The sequence below is a fragment of the Manis pentadactyla genome, chromosome 5, assembly GCF_030020395.1.
Source record: "Manis pentadactyla isolate mManPen7 chromosome 5, mManPen7.hap1, whole genome shotgun sequence".
In the NCBI taxonomy this organism is placed as follows: Eukaryota; Metazoa; Chordata; class Mammalia; order Pholidota; family Manidae; genus Manis; species Manis pentadactyla.
Window position 1 is genome coordinate 104855701 of NC_080023.1, and position 5342 is coordinate 104861042.

A 5342-nucleotide genomic window follows, 5' to 3' on the forward strand; every position below is an offset into this window, starting at 1 on the left:
AAAATACTCATGGCAAACCACAGGACACACCAATTTAATCAGAATCTCTAGGATGTGGATTTAAAATGGTCCAATTCTAATATACACCTTAGGTTGAAAGATGACTATTTTAAGTCATCATCAAATCCACTAGCCAGTGCTACCAAAAAGTGGGATTCTAGTGTCCTTTTGCTTTGTACTGACACAGTGGCCTGATGTGTTCTGAGTACTTGTTGGGAGATACGTCTCATGACTCTCTCATGCTTCTCACAGCTTGCTGGGTGTACCATGAATGCAAGGTCATCACTACTTTTGACCTGGACCATTCTTAGGGCTTTCGTTTTCAGGGAGCACCTTGAGAAATGAAGTATGTTCTCTCTGAGACAAAGGGCAGGCTTGCTTACTTCTTGCTGTAAAATGGTGGGCTCTGCAACATCAGTGTTTTTCCTGGTAACACCACCTACTGTGTATGTGAGCACCCATCGGACCCCTCCTGCACATCACCATATTAGGACTCACAAAGCAAGGGAAGCAGATGCCCCTGCTGCTTCCTGGGATGAATAAAATGTCCTTTATTCCTGACTCAGGAGTCCCATATCTTCTACCATTGTTTATGAAGTAGGTTCAGGTGACCTTCCTAACTGGTAATTGGGTAAAATCTCACACCTGTAGTAATGCATACCAATCTAGTCCCAATACGCTGGTCTCTTCTGTTATACCTTGCTCTTTAGACAAGAGTTGAGTATTATAGAGACCTGGATTTGATACTCATAGATTTCATTCTTGCCTATGTCTGTGATTCTTCCTGTGACATAGTGAGTTGTAAGAAATATATATTTGTTTGTTCTTATGACCAAATATATATTTTCCAGGTATATTTGGTCTTCATCCACAGTTCCTGAAAACACTAAAGAGTCTTAAAGGCGAAACAGGTGGTTTGTCATGTTAATGAGAGACTTTTAGACACCCACCCTAGGGCAGGGGCTGGAAGCTGAATCAGCCAATGGCCAATAATTCAGTCAATCACGACTATGCAGCGAAGCCGTCACAGAACCCATGAGAGGAGCTCTCTCACTCTCTGTGCTCTGCTCGGTTGGATCCTGCTCCTTGGTCCGTGAGAGCTTCTATGCTTGAGGAACCAGAGCACCTCCACGTGCCACTGAGCCAGACCCCAAACTCCACAAGGATAGAAGCTCTTTTATTTGGGACCTTGCCTTATGTCTCTCTTCATCTGGCTGTTAACTTGTATCTTTTATGATATCCTTTATTAAACTGGTAAATGTGTTTTCCTGAGTTTTGTGAGCCGCTCTAGCAAATTAATGGAACCTAAGGGGCAGGTTGTGGGAAACTCCACAGTCTGTAGCCAGTAGGCCAGAAGCACAGGGAACTTGCCTGGGGCTTGTGACCGGTGTCTGGAGTGGGGGGTGGAGGGCAGTCTTTTAGGACGGAGCCTTTAAACTGGGAATCTGGTGCTGTCTTCCAGGCAGATAGCATCAGAATTGAGTTAACTTATCCAACACCCTGCTGGTGTTCAAGAATTCCTTGGTGTAAATACATGTGGGAAGACCCCTTCCCACATACCCACACACACTGGAATTGGGTCTGGGTACCCAAATGAAGTTACACTGCTGTTACTGCTGTGTGTAATATTTTTAATGTTACACATATGTGCAGGGAAAAAATACACCATGACATTTGGTGTCAGAGATGTTGCACTCCCTTTTGTAGCTATTAGCTTCAATGCACTCAGGAATGGGCTCTCGTAATGGCAACCTTACTCCAGAGACTTTCTGGTTATCAGTATCTGCCTGTGGTATCTGCCAGTATCACTCTCTGGAGATGCTATCATCTTCCCCAGGGATACAGATAACATCAGTATCTGCTTATGAACCAGACCAACCTAGGCCCAAAAGAGGAGTAAAATTTACTGTGTTAAAAGCACATAAATCTTTTTGGTTGTAAATAATAATAATACACATTTGCATAACATGTTACAGCCAGGAAGGTATTTTCATAAAAATCATTTTATGTATTTGTATTTCATATTTAATAACCTTGCATGAAATAAACTCATTATTTATTGCTTTGAACACATAAATGAATATACTCAAGAACTGAGAAATAGATGAAGGATAGGGAAAAGAAAATTCTGTTTGTGGACATAGGCATGTAACTTAACTCTCTGATAAAAAGTACTTTAATTATATTAACCATCTATGAGTAAAATTGTAATATTTCCAGAATCTCTCACCTGGCCTTAGTCCATCTCCATATCAGTAGGTGTTTCCATGGGGAGCTAGGGCATAGCTGGACCGGAGAGATTGGGTGGGGTCCCTTTTAGCAGTGGGTCGTGGGAGACACCAGAGAGCAGAAGTGGACGACTTGTAAGCAATACATGGGTTCCTTCCAATTTATTTATCCCTTTGACTGATTTTGGTTTCAAAGGTAATTTGCCCCGGGCTGGGAGAGTATTTTCCCACCAGAGTTAGACCATCCTTTATCATCACCATCTTTGTAATTATAATCATCATCATCATCATTTGTATTAAGTGAATTCACATAGTATTTTGTTAGAATGGTTAATTTTCTTCCCCGTAAAGAGCTCCGCACTAAAACAGCAAAAGTATATTATCAAGTCAGTCAGCAGCCTTTATTATCTCTGTTAATTCACGTATGGCTTGTTTTATCCTCCTTTAGTGCCTTCCCGTCCTGTCTCTTTGAATTTGGACAGTTCATCCTTCCAATCACTTACTGAGAACACACATCCAGAAGGAATGAGGAGTGATTTGCAGTCTGAGGGCGGAATGACTGCTCTCCGTTCCTCCTTCCTCTCAGGGAGACACTGCCGGGCTTGCTTACTGTAACTTTTGGCCACTCCGCTAAATCACATCTGGGGTGGTTTCTTGATGCTTGGGGCTAAAGTAGGGAAATGAAAGGAGATTTGAGGAAATACGAATCTTCAGTCAGCCTTCTCTGTCATACAGCAATAAGAGGGTTTGAAGAGAATGGACAAGGTAAAGAGCACCTGACTTTTATAGGGTATCTCTCTGATTCATTCCTGCTTCTGCCCTTGGGTGAAATTGGGTATTGTAAAGGGGTACTACAATTACAGGATTACTGTTAATCATAAATACAGAGAGTAGAGAAGTTAAAAAATTTGGTTAATAAACATTCTTAAGTCTCCCTTTATTGTCAGTACTAGAATTTTGCTTCCCACAAATAAGTTGAGGAAATATGCGAGATCTGCCCTCTGTTTTTTACAGAGCCGGGAGAAAAGCAGTGGTCACTGAATGGGCTCACAGGGAGGCCAGCTGGGAACCCTGTCATGAGCTGCGCAGTGTAGGAGGTTTGCTTCTATTCAGGAAAGAAAGACCGTGGCCCAGCATTTTCTATCCAGGAACACCTCACAGGTTTTCACATAAAAATGACAAAATCTTTAGCTATTTTCAGGCAATATGCTTTGCTGTTTTGTTGTTACATATAGAAAACAGCAAGACTTTATAGCACATACTGGGTGAGAAGCTCACTAAATTCTGTACAACTAAGAACAAACCTCAAGAGCTACAGAAATTACTTATGGGGAATCTTTACCAAAAACTGAAACTTAGAACAATGGCAGTTAAATAATCTAAGCATACTTGGTACTTATTTCAATTCCTGATTTAAACAACCACCACAAAATTCCAGGAAGTCTCATGAAATATGAATAGTGTGGAATACAGAGGAAATTAATTTACAGTAAAACACCTGGGTGATAAAAAAAAATAAGTAAAAGCGATTCTTCGATTTAGAAAACGTTTTCTTATCCCCCACCTTAAGTTGAGAGTATAATAACTTGTTCCTTAGCTTGAAAGAATGGAAGGAATGGGCAGAAGTACACAATATTTTTTATAAGATTTTCGCCTGTACTTAATCATACTCTTGAAAACTTTATTATATATTTTTCTCACTCCATAGCTTGGATTCAGTCACTGTCAGTGTTTTAACACGGGAGACCAAGTAAAGAATTCCTTTTTAGTATTTTAGATAAAAGAATTGAGTGAAACCAGCTGATAATTTCAATGAAGATTTGTACCTATAATGGTCAGGAGTCATCCCCAACCCTCTCCTGAAAGTAGGTTTGGAGCCCGAAAAGGCTGTTCCTCCCTGGCTGTGCTGCTGCTTAGAGGTTTTCTCAGAGCAAGTTGTATCTGCCTGTGGTTGAAAGTCTGTTCTCATTATGCTAGTTATTCATATCATCTAATTGCTTTTTCAAGGGATCGATTTCACATGATATTGTGCCATAAGGATGTCTCTGTTTCAGATATTTTAAACACTTCTTATGTCCTCAATGCATAATAAAGCATGACTTCCTGTTCACTTTTGATAGTTTCTGACATATTTACATTAGAACTCATAGTGATTCTAATAATTTTACTTAAATTTGTGTAAAACCCTTGTAACTTTTATAGGGAAAAGAAGGGTGATCAAAATATGATGCTCCATGTTAAAGTATGCTAACTGAAAAAAAGTTTGAATTAAAGATATTTACAGGACATCAAGATCATATTCACCAGCAAAGTGCTATGTTGTGTTTTAATTTTTAAAAAGTGACAAAGTAGAATTTTAGAATAAAAACTGAGAACTGATGTCTGAGGAAGAAGACACATTTTAACTTTATATGTAGGAAATATATTCTAACATATGTGAAGAATATCTTTTTAATGTTTGATTTTTGGAGAGAAGACAACTTTATTCAATAATATAGTGAAAGACTGGAGAGAGAGGGACCAAAATATATTTGGTTTAAGCTTTTGCCTAAAGACATATTTGAGTACTCTATTATTTAATTTTAACGGGTAAACTTAAAAAAATGTGTAGCATCTCCATTAATACCTGTTTCATTCTAATAGCATGTTTTCGCTATCAGTATTTGTTTTTCAGTATACTCTTTGTGAGTATCAAGTATGCACGGTTTGTGCTAGGTTTTCAATGAGATTGCTTCCAAAGATGAATATGACAAGATGCCTGTCCTCAGGAGAGAGAGAAAAATACATAAACTTTTAATTCTAGCTGTGTAACTCGAATAGCAAATCTCAAATTATTTTGATATCAGGACTTCTTTAGGACTCTCAAAAATTATTGAGGATCCCAGAGAACGTTTTTTTTAGTACTCCTTATGATGCCGGGGTTCTTGTTCGCGGAGTTGAAGAATGAACTTAGCAAACACTCCAGGTAGAAGAGTGAGGGAGAGACTTTTATTTAGAGATAAAGTGAGATGACAGAGCTCCTGGCTCACTCCAGGAGGGGACAAGAGAACCCATTGTTGTGCTTTGTCTCGGGATTTTATAGGCAGTTGAGGATTTTTGGGAACGTGATAAAGA